The sequence below is a fragment of the Chiloscyllium punctatum genome, chromosome 30 (assembly GCF_047496795.1).
Source record: "Chiloscyllium punctatum isolate Juve2018m chromosome 30, sChiPun1.3, whole genome shotgun sequence".
Taxonomy (NCBI): Eukaryota; Metazoa; Chordata; class Chondrichthyes; order Orectolobiformes; family Hemiscylliidae; genus Chiloscyllium; species Chiloscyllium punctatum.
Window position 1 is genome coordinate 64,508,948 of NC_092768.1, and position 12,830 is coordinate 64,521,777.

Genomic DNA, 12,830 nt, shown 5'->3' on the forward strand with positions numbered 1-12,830 from the left:
CCGTCCCCATGGGAAATGCCTTCTGAACACATGGTGGAAGAAACCGGGGAAAAAAAAATGTCTGAGAATCGTCTCCTCGGTAACAGGAAGCTGGCGGTTGAATGAATGAAAGCTCCTGTAACATGGACCTAAGAAAATCATCAGATCACCACCGAACGTAATGAATGTTGGAGTATATTTGAAGTACTGAATGTCCTCATGATGCATTTTACTTGTGTGTGGTTTGAAAAACGTACATCTCAACTGCATCCTCTTACGTGTTACACACTGGGACACAGCGGTTTTCCTGAAATTGGGAATAAGTTGGAACATTATCTGGAACATTCCATAATTGGCATCCTCCAGAATATTCTATAACTGTGTGGGGGGCACTAGAAATGCAAGAGAGAAATAGAGGGAAGATGATGCCTGCAGTAGTGTGAGTGATGGAGCATGAGCCTTGTTTGGGGGAAGGTGCGAGAACAGAGATACAGTGAGTGTGAGGGAGCAGAGAGAATACAGTGACCCTTATCCTGACAAAGGGGGCAAGGTAATTGATGCTTGTCCTGTATTGCTGGGCATTTCTTCAGACCGAAGATACTGCACTGAGCTGGGTGGTGCGCTCAGACCAGGCTCAGTGGGTCTGGTGGTGTGATCCCTCTGGGAAGAGAATGGTCCCCTTTTGTACTAACCCATCCACCAGGACCTTCATGCTGCTGTCGACAAACCGTGGTGTAATTTCCCCTTCATTGCTATGCTTGTGTAAACTGCGCAGGGCAGCTCCAAACTGAGAAAGTTCAACTGTGTGCCAATTGGCCTTTTCGAGATGGCATCATTGCCAGGAATCACAGAATATCCAGGGGCATCCAGGCGACTGTGAGTACCTCCAGTCATGATGGGTGGGAGAATCGGGCTGGCATTGTATGAGAGGGACACTATGGAGTGAGGTGGGTAGTTAATGAGATGAGTTTGGTAAGATAGCACCATGAAACTAGCTTGGCCTCGTGCAGGCAACCCCCCGTCACACTCAATGAAATTGTCACTGAGACAGTTTTTTTGTTTGATTCAATGAGGCAAAGACTCTGCTGTCCTCACTTCCAGTTACAAAGCTGCAGAACTAATGCTCATCCAAAACTCTCCATCGCCTGAACTCACAGCAATATCCCATTCACTCATAATTCTTCATAATACTGACCCGTGTTGAATGATACTATCGAAATGTCTTCATTTCAGCATTCTGAAACCTGTGAACATATGCTTCCATGACATTTTTTCTCAATCTCCCCCTCTCTGTCTCCACTCCAAAACACACTCACTTACAGTCATACTGCACGAGACTGCCAGTATAACTGACCATTTGGCCCAGCTGCTTCATGCCAACCAAAGTGTCCATCCACATTCATCCCATTTCCCAGTCCTTGCTCTGTATCCCTCTAATCCTTTCCTATCTGTGTATTGTCCAAATGCCTTTTCAATGTTGTTATTGTACCCACCTCAACCACTTCCACTGGCAGCTCAGTCCATACACATACCACACTCTGTGTAAAACATTTGCCCCTCAGGTTCCTTTTTATTTATGTTTTCCTTTCCAAACATTCATGGGTGTCCTCTAGTCCTCGATTCCCCAAACTTGGGAACAAGTTTCAAGTATTCACCCCATGCACGCCTCTCATAATTTTATAAGAGTTACACTTCTATAAGAACCCTCTCAGTTTCCTACGCTGTACAGAAATAAGTTCTAACCTGTCCAACCTCTGCCTATAACTTAGAGCCTTTAGCCCAGGAAACATCTTTGTAAATTTCTTCTCCACTCTTTCTCGTTCAATAATATCCTTTCCAAAGCAAGGAGAACAAAACTGAACACAATACTCCAACTGCAGCCATAACAACATCCTGTACAACTGTAACATAACGTCCCAAATTCTAAACTCAATGTGCTGATGAAGGCCAGTGTGCCAACAGCCTTCTTCACTGTCCTGTGTATCTGTGACTCAAATTTCAGATAGCCGTGCACCTGATCTCCAACGTCCTTGTGTTACACTACACGTGTTAAGACCCTCTCATTCATCACTAAACTCCTACCTGTATTTGACTTTCCAAAATGCAAGAATTCACACTTATCTATATTGAACGCCATTTGCTATTTCTCAGCCCACTTCCTCAGCTGATCAACGTACTACTGCAATTTCTGATAACGTTCCTCACTATAAATTATGTCTCCTAATTTAAGTCATCTGCAAACTTACTAACCTTGCGCTGTGCACTCTGGTCCAAATCATTGAATATAGATAACAAACAGCAATGGGCCCAGGACCAACCACTAAGGCACTCCACTAGTTACAGGCCTCCAGTTTGACAAGCATACCTCCACCATAGTCATTTGCTTCCTAAAGTCCAGCCAATTGTGTTGCCAATTTGTCAGTTTACATTGGAGTCCATGCGATCTAACCTTCCAGAGCGGCCTACCATGTGGAACCTTATCAAAGGCCATACTACAATTCACATAGACTACGTCCACCATCCTGCCCTTGTCAACCTTTCTGGTCACTTTCTCAAAACTTTCACAAATGTGTAAGGCATGATCTGCCACGCACAAATCTATGCTGGCTGCTCAAAGTCAGACTCTGTGTTTCCAAATGCATGCATATCATCTATCTCAGAACCTTCTCAAGCGGTTTACCGAAAACAGATGTGAAGCTTACTGGTCTATATTTCCCAGGCTTTTCTTTGCAGCACTTCTTGAATTAGGGCACATTTGTTACCGCCCAGTCTTCCGAGTCCTTGACCCCTGAACTGTCTTCTCTGGCCTCTTGCAGTGCTCTTGGATATGTCTGGTCAGGACCAAGAGATTTATCTGACCTTTAGCATTCTAATCCATTAGTACCATTAGTGTTATGGACTGTATCAAGGAATGACAATTAACGACCCAAAGGTCACAGGTCTTCATGTCTTTCTTCATGATAAACACAGAGGAGGAATTCAAGAACTCACCCATCTCTCGAGGTTTTAAACATGCATGCCCATTTTGGATGGTAAGACGTCCTATTCTCTCTCTGGTTGTTCTTTTTCTTTACTATACTGAATTTGGATTCTCACCAATTTGCTCAGCCAAGGCTAACTTATACCCTCTTTTCGCCTTGCTGATTTCCTTATTCAGTACCTGTGCACCTCCAGGGATTCCCTTGATCCCAGCTGCCTGTACCTGAGCCACGCTTCCTTTTTTTGCTGGTCAGAGCCTCAATATCTCTTGTCATCCAGGGTTCTCTCTTCCAACATCACTTTCCCTTCACCCTCACAGGAACATATAGACATTGAACTAGAACTATCTCACATTTGATGCTCTCCCACCTGCCCGGGATCCTTTTACTGGAAACAAACTACTCCAATCATCCCCTGCAATCCTCTGTCTAATTTCAACAAAATACGCCTTGCCCCAACTTAGAACTTGAATCCGTAGACAAATTTTGTCCGTTACCATAATTATTTTAAAATTAATACAGCTCTAGTCACTTTTCCCAAAATTCTCCCCCACTTTATCTCCGTCACCTATCCTACCCTATTTCCCAAATGTAGGTTGAGTTTGTCCCTTCCCCAGTAGGACTCTATATATTGCTTGTTGAAACCTTCCTGAACACACTTAATAAATTACGTTCTATCTAAGTTCTTAACCCTCTGGAAGCCCCAGTCTATGTTAGGAAAATTAAAATAACCTATTATGAAAACACTATTGCTCCTGCAATCCAGCCAGTCTCGCTGCATATTTGTTCCTCTAATTCCCATTGATTATTCAGAGGCTTATAGCGCAATCACTATAATTTCACCATCCCGCTCTTACTTCTTTGCCAAGTTCACAAAAACTCATTGGATGTTATCTCAGTTATTTCAACTTTAAATACTAGAGTGATATGGGCCTTAGTCAGAACTATTGGTGTTTAAATTGTTTCCATTTACATCTCTTCCTTGCAGTGACTTTCACATTCGCAGCATCCCTTGTCAAGGTACAGTGGAGTTTTGGAGCTGCAAATGGATGGGAGCTGTCAGTTCCAAAATTGGCTGCAAGTTTCCCCACACTGAGCTGCGATCTAACACAGTGTTACCGAACAATGCAACAGCCTGAGTTTATATATGAATTAACCAGTGCGGACTGCACTGCTCCCCACGCTGGACATTTACCCCAGGATTAAAGATCAAGTATTGATGTGGGCTGCACAGAGTTTCACTCTGGACATTGCTGGGTTGCATTCAGCTGTACACTAGCAGGATCTACACAGTGCTCCATCCTGAATATGTAATGGATGAGCTGGTTATACGAGTTGGATTGCGAATGTGAGAGTACGAAACATCTGACAATACCTTTATTTTGTGTTTTCATTCTTGTGACTGGACCCCTCAAATCCTGACTTATCCTGTTAGACCCATCCCTCTGGATGAGTCATGGTGACTGTTGTTGCAGCATCTGAGTCTGCAACGTGACCAACAAATGGAGCAGAGGCTGCAGAGAGGGGAGTCTCCGTAAAATGGAATGAGGGAATCACAATCAGATCAGACGTGGTCTTTGTGAATGGTGGGGCAGGATTGAATGGATCACTAATGCAACTTATTCATATATTTCTGTTTGTTCCAAGCCAACTCCCCTTCTCTCCCAGTGTCCCATACTGGTGGGGAGTGAGTCACCTCCTCCTGTTCCTGCGTAACAGGATGCTGGGGCCTCACTAACCTCCAGATTTCTCTGTGCCCCAGTTTCCAGCTCTGAGTGACTCCCTCCTCTCTCTGTGTCCCAGTCTCAAACAGTTGAATGACTGCCTCCTGTTCCTGTGTCCCAAACTTGAGCAACTGAGTGACTACCTCCTGATCCAAGGTTTGCGATAGTAGATGTCCTCCTCCTGCTACAAGCTAACAGGCTCCAATAGTTCTGTGCTCACCTGCTGCTCCTGTGGAATGGAGTTGCGTGCCTTAATGGACTCTTCACATTCCTTACAGCATCTCTTGACTAAAACACCATCAAAATGTGAAGATGTATTTTTGTAATTTACTCTCAGCAATTGAGCAAACAAGCTGACTGACAGAATTCAGAAGCTGAATAGCCTCCTCCTGTTCCTGTGTCATACACTCAAGAGGCAATAGAGTCTCAGAGATTCACAGCACGGAAAAGTACCTTTCGGTCTGATCGTCCATACCGACCAAATATCCTAAATAAATCTCGTCCCCCTTGCCAGCACTTGGCCCATCTCCCTCTAAACACTTCCCATGCATGTATCCATCCACATGCCTTTTAAATGGTGTAACTGTACCTGCCTCCACCACCTCTTTTGACTGTTCAATCCATACACACAGCAGTCTCTGTGTGAAAATGCTGTCCCTCATGTTCCTTTTTAAATCTTTCCCCTCTCACCTTAAACTTTGTCTTCTAATTTTGGAATCGCCTATAATGGGTAAAAGACTTTGACTGTTTACCTTATCTATGCACCTCACGATTTTATAAACCTCTTTAACGTCGCCCCTCAGCCTCAACACTTGAAAATAGTCCCAGCCTATTCAACTCTCCCTGTAACTCTAACCCTCCAATACCTGCAACATTCTTTTAAATCTCTTCTGCACCTTTCAAGTTTGACAACATCTTTCCGACAGCAGGGAGACGGGAATTAAAGGCAATATTACAAAAGTGGAAAAGCCAATGTCCCATACAGGTGCAACATGTCATGCAAACGCTTAGACTCAAAGCACGCACCAATAATGGGAAGATCACCAAGTGCCTTCTTCACTGCGCTGTCTACCTGTGACGGCAATTTCAAGGAACGGAGAGCCTGCACCACAAGGTGACACAGTAGCTCAGTGACTAGCATTGCTGCTTCAGAGCGCAGCGATCTGGGTTTAACTCCATCCTTGAATGACAGCCTGTGTGGAGTTTGCACATTCTCCCCGTGTCTGCATGAGTTTCCTCCGGATGTTATGTTTCCCTCCGACAGTATAAAGATATACAGATAACGGGAGGTTGGCCATGCTCAATTGCGTAAAGTACCCAAGGTTGTGCAGGCGAGGTGGATTAGTTATGGGAAATGCAGGCTCAGAGGGAGAGGTTAGGGGTTTGTCCAGTGGGATACTGTTAAGAGGTTCGGTGTGGCCTCGATGGGCCGAATAGCCTGCTTCCTCACTGTAGGGATTCGATAACTTCTATGGAATTCTCCTTGATTGGCAGCTTACGACGGGACCCTACCTATATGTCTTGCCTTGATTTGTCTTGCTAAAATGCAACACCTCACATTTAACTAAAATAAACTCCATCTGCCACCCCTCGGCTCACCTAAACAAAGCCCCATTATAGTCTGAGAGATCATTCTTCACTGTCGAGTACACCAGCAAAGTTGGTATTATCTACAAACTTACTGACCATACTTCATATACTCAAGTGTAAATGATTTGTATCAGTGACAAAAGGCAGTGGACCCACTATTGATCTTTGCGGCACGTCACTGGTCACAGGTCTCCAAGTTTAATGAACAAATGTCACTGTCAGGCCCAGTCTCCAATATTCAAGAAAATTTCGGATCTAAATGGCGAGTTCTCCCTGGATCCCAGGCAGTCTAACCTTGCTAACCAGTCTACCATGGAGACCATTTTGGTTTTCTTACTGAATTCCATAAAGACAACATCCACTGTCCTCTCTTCAACAATCATCTTCATCACATCCTCAAAAAATTCCACCGAGTCAGTGAGACGTGATCTCCAATGTACAAAGCCCTCTTCAGTCCTTTTCTATCCAAATGCATATCGATCCTTTTCCTCGAAATCCCCTCCAACAAATTAGTCACTGTTGACGTCATGCTCAACGATCTACGATCTGTTTTTTTTCCTTACTTTCTTAAATAATGACACTATGTTAGCCGCCCTCCAGTCTTTTGACACCTCACCTGTGAAAATCAATGTTACAAATATATCAGCAAAATGCATAAGCAATCTATTTCCTAGCTTCCCGCAAACATCTGGGATACAACTGATCAGGTCCCAGGGATTAGTTCACCTTTATGTGTTTTAAAATGTCCAACACCTCCTTGTAATATAGACACTTTTCAAGGTATAACTGCATATTTCTTCATTCTCTCGCTCTTGTAACCTCCTCCACATTAAATACTCAGGAGAAATACTTGTTTCATATCCCTCAAATCTGTTGTGGTTCCATAAATAGGTAGCCTTCCTGATCTTTAAGGGGCCCTATTCTCTCCCTAGTTAATCTTTTGCCATTAAAGGATTTGTATAATTTCTTCAATGCCTCATTAACCCAATTTCTAAAGCCATCTCTTGTCCACATTTTTCTGGCCTGATTTCCCCATTGATGATACACTTGCTGCCCTTACACACCTCTCGGGATTCACTTGATCTCAGCTCTGTTTACCTGACATATGCCTCCTTCCTTACCTTGACCAGAGCATCAATATATCTAACCATCCAGCACTCCCTGCACCTACCAGCCTTGCCCCTCTCACTAATAGGAACACGTTTGGCTCTGGACTCTCTGAAACCAGGTTTTGATGGCCTTGCATTTTCCAACCATCCCTTTACCTGTGAATAGGGTATTCCAATCAGCCTTTCACTGGGCTCACCTAACACTTTCAAAATTGGCCTTGTTCAAAGTTAGAACTTTAATGTTTACATCAGGTCTTTCCGATTCCATAATTAATTTAAACCTAATATTTATGCATAACAAACTTGAAAGTTAAATAAACACTTCCTGTGCCTCTATAACGGGCTCGAGAGACTGAATGGGCTCCTCCTGTCCCTCTGTAATACACTGGAAATGCTGTCCCTCTGTAATAGACCAAGAGGCTTAATGGCCTCCTCCAGTTCTTCTAAACACACTCGAGAGGCTGCATGGCTTCCTCCTGTCCCTGTGTAACAGATCCGAGACACAGCAACCCGTGGATTATGAGCAGCCGGTAAACTGTATCTAATAGAGACCCATTCCTTCTCAGTTACAGAAACACAAACAACACAATGTACTCCAGGTGCCCTCTCAGTGACACCTCATACAGCTGCAGCGACAAATCTCTTTGTTTTGAATGATTGTGTTGGCAAAATGTGCCAATATTCCAACTTTATACCTTTTCAAGTAGCAACAGGTTAATATGGGCTGAATGGCCTTCTCCTATCCCTCTGTAAGGGGCCCATAGGGACAGAATTGCTTTGGTCTGTTACTGAGCAGCAGTCTCAATGGTCTGACTAAAGGTTATGAAAGGATTTGAAAACAGGGCATTAAAACCAGGAGTAGCCTCACACTGGTCAATAAGTACCGTACTTTGTTTCAGGTATCTAGAAACTTGCCCACCCGACGTTTGTTTTTTTACGCAGCAGATCTGTCATTTTATAACTGCCTATTTTCATAAGCAGAGTGGAACATATATAGGCCGCTGCAGTGTTCTGTTAATACTCTTATATACAAGGGAAAAAAGATTAAAAATATTGAAAGATTTATGGTCCATCCCTCAGCAAACCTTATCCATTTCGTCCAAAACCAGTAAATGAAAAGTGATGTTTTGAATTGGTTAACTGAGCCTATTTGTTCAGTGACTGCGATTAATGCCAATCTCCATGGATTCTAATTATCCCAGAGGAGGGTTTCAATCTTTTAATGATAAATGGGCTCCGTTCAATGTGTCAACCCATAACATGAGCAGAGCATCACCGACAGCACTGACAGGGATCAGCAGATCCAGAGAGAAGGGGAGGAGAAATCAGAATCTGAGAACATGAGACTGGAATGTTCCAACAATCGATCAGAATCTGAGAACATTAGACTGAAATATTCCAACAATGGGTCAGAATCTGAGAACATTAGACAGGAATATTCCAACAATATACAGGAGCTTATCCGATTATGTTTGGTATCTTTCTGAATTTGATTGGATGTCATTATCATTGCGGATCTATTTCGCTCTTCTCATTATTCAATCCTTTTATTATCCCTTCCTGGATATCGGTGGGGTTCCTGGTGAGTGTCACTATCCAGGTTTTGTTTTCTATAAACCAGTTATGACTGTATTATTGTTATTTCATATCGTCTACACTTCCTGCCACTGTTATTGTTCCTGTTGAATCTCACAATCCAGATATTCACTCTACAGACCACTACTAACTGCATCAATGAAGGTGTTCAATTACTGTCTCCCTCTCTGCTCTGGCAGTGTTACTCACGGGTCTCTATGTTGAACTATTCAGTTTCAGGGGAGAACTACAATGCATTGTCTCATTGTCTTTAATGTTAAGAGCATGGAGGTCACTTTCTACTCTTCTGGTGACAAACTCCACTTCCTTCCACTGTTTCCATCCCATTTCTGGCCAATATCTGCAGCTGAAGCAGTCAGGTCACAACTGTGAGAGATCCCTTTGACTATGAGCTGATTCTTGACACCATACCCTGAACATGTCTAACTTGAAATACTCACCACTCCAGAATATATCTCACTGGTTTATTCCATCTGCTGTTTGAACCTTGAGCTATGAAATACAATCTTAATGAAGCCAATAATCTGCTGCTGACACTCCCGGCTTCAAACGTGCTGAAGCAAATCTGATTCAACCTCACACCAGACTCCCATCCATCTGTCATTCATGTGCACGCGGATGTATATTGCTATTGTGTCTGGCAATGCCTTTATTTTAACATTCTCAAATACCTTCGCTCACCTGTCCATGCAACTTCTCTCGTTCTCTCTACTGATTAACAAAAAGCTTGCCTGTTGTTCGTATTTAAAATAATTTCCTCCATGTGCGTTCCTTCTCAAACAATAAGTTTTGCATTCAACCACGCCAATTGCGCGCGCACACACACACTCTCTCAGTCTCTGATGAACACACACACACACGCGCGCGCGCGCGCGTGCTCAGAGAGAGCAAACCTTCCCACTGTAAGCAGTAAATCTGTTGTGAGTATAGTTAGCATATGATAGTAGAGTTTGCAATACTCTCTATGCTGTGCAGATAGTGCAGTTTACTGAGCAACACACTAGCATGCTCTGCAGAGCTCTCCATGCTGGGCTGTCATCTTGTCCCAGTTTATGTTGTTTGTGGTGTTCTGTGAAGCACATTGAGAACTTGATGTAACAAACCATTTCAGCTGATCTGACAATGTCTTTATTCAATGTTCTCATTCTTGTAATTTTACTCACGAAGATCTCACTTCGCCAGTTAGTCCCACTGCCCTGACGTTTTCCACATATTTCCACAACATCTTTTCAGTTAATTAACTGTCTGTTTCTGTCTTTAATGTGAATCTCTTGTCCCTTTCTTTCTTTCCCTGGCCTTGGGTTTTGGCCTCCCGAGTGTATCGAGTGCTGGCATTGTGTAGCTCAGAAATAATGAAATGGGGTGTGTCAGGCTGTTGTTCACTTCCTGGTATGTCCCATGTGATGGTCCATGGACAAGCGTGTTTCAGAAGTTATGAGAAACATCCTTGTAATTTGGTCTGTACCTGTGGCTGTCGCTCTCAGATGACCATGCGATCAGTAACAAAAGGAAGCCCACTGAGTGAAGGACCACGCATATCAATTGCCTGACAATGCTGTCACGTTTTTAATAAAAGGTTATTTTCTTCCTTTTTTTTAGTAAGAGACCTTAAAGGCAAAACTTCCTACGGAAAACGGCTCAAGTAAATAACTTATGGGGCTTTTAGGGTTTTTAAATAAATAGCACTAACAATGGCCAGCTGGCACAGACCAGGATTTCTAGGTTTTTTTTTATATTGTAGCTATAACAATCACCAGGTCCCAGAAGGGTTGTAAGTTTCAGTAAATTATCCACAGCTGCTATTCTCTCTGGAACCTCACTTGGTGGTGTTTCCTCCTGGATTGGAGAACTGTATGCAAGAATGCATGTCTGAATGTTCCTTTTTGCCAAGGGGTGTGTTTATGGGATGTTGATATATTGGAACAGTTCATTAGTAGAAGGTACTGTATCCAATATTCAGTTAAGATTGCCAATAGAAAAATTATTCTAAATTCATCTTCATTTCTAATTGGATTTTCATTAGAGTGTTTAAATATATTGTGTTTTGCTTAATGGTGAGTGGTTTGAATAGTTTGACATCTGGAACATTCAACTCACATCTACCTTTAAAATAAGGAAAGGTTGGCATCCAACCTCCCTTCTTAAACTAGTCTGAGTCAGTCTGGTTGGTCTATAGCAAACTGAGGACTCTTGCCTGGTTTCTAAATCGATAATACCAAATTGGGTTTAGAATTTGCAAACAGGCCATTCTCCCCAACAAGTCCACACCGACCCTCCGAGGAGTAACCTACACAGACCCATTCCTCTACCCTATTATTACACATTTACCCCGACCAAGGCAACTAACGCACACATCCCTGAAAACTATGAACAATTTATCATGGCCAATACACCTGACATGCACATCTTTGGATTGTGGGAGGAAACCAAATCATCCAGAATAAGCTCATGCAGACATTGGAGAGTATGCACCAGGAGGCTATTGGGTTCAAAGGTCGTGTATGGTAGTTGATAGTGTCTTTTTTCTGGATGTTGAATTCGGTTGGTTTAAACAGTATTTTGTGTATAAAGATTCAGTCCTTAAGAGTTCTCTGGGTGTGGAAAAGTGAAGTTGGCGGTTTTACAAAACGTAATGATGGTAAAGCTTTAGGAATTGACAGACAACCTGGAGTTGGGGTTGCGATTGTCTGTGAGAAAATTAGAGCTAATTACAGCTATAGATCGGCAATTACGTTTAGTGGAACCGCCATCAGACTCTTTGGAAATGGCTGGAATTGAATTTGAAATGATGGCCTTTGAACCTGAGAAGGAATTGAAAGAGTTTGAATTATGATGAAAAGTAGAGATAAAAGAAAGGGAAACGAAGAGAAAAGATAGAAAAGGACAGAAGAAAAGCAGAGCGTTTCAACTTAGAACGGGAGCAATTAGAGAGGAAAGTTGATATAGAAGGCGGAGATGAAGGTAGAATGTCGGTGGGATGAGGAGGATAGTGCGGTTGAGCAACCCTATTGTAACCAATGGCCTAACGAGGTTCCGTTTAAATGCATCCAGGCATTCTCTAAATTTGATGAGAAGGATGGGGAAGCCTTTTTTGAATTTCATTTGAGAAAGTGGCTAAACAAAAGCAGACATCAGTGACCATGTGGATTTATTTGATCCAAAGCTGAGAGGTATTTGCATCCCTATCGGAGGAGGTATCTGGCCGGTATGGAGTGGTGAAGAAAGCCATCTGAAGTGCATATGAGCTTGGGCCAGACACTGACAGACAGCGTTACAGGAATCTAAAAGAGGGTCTCTGGTTAAACGCACATTGAGTTTGAAAGGATCAAACAAAGTAATTTTGAAAGGTGGTAAGAGTATTAAAAACAGAGCAAACCTAAGACACTCTTAGAAAGATTCTTATTTTGGAGAAGTTCAACCATTCACTTCCTACAGCCGTGAAAGCTCGTGTGGAAGAGCAGAGTTAAAACGGCAAGATTAGAAGCTGAAATGGCTGATGATGGTGATTGAGTTCAGAAATCAATGTTTGGTTTCTGTGAGAGATGGAGAAGAATGTGCGAGGTCTTGTTAAGGTTTACAGGCATAGGCCAGGAGTAGCAGGTAAAGAGGTTAGAGCAGTAAGAGGTACAGAAGCATGTAATTCTTTTATGCTGAGACATGAGGAGCTATGTCATTCAAAAGGACTATTGGAGAGATGAGAAGTGCTCCATTGTGTAACGTGTGGTTGGAGTGTCCAGTGGAAACATCAACAGATTTATTCCACAATGGGGAAGGATGCCTTGAGCTTGGTGTTGGCGTTACAACATTTCAGATTTACATTGCCAATAACATACCTGAGACAAATCTTTATCACT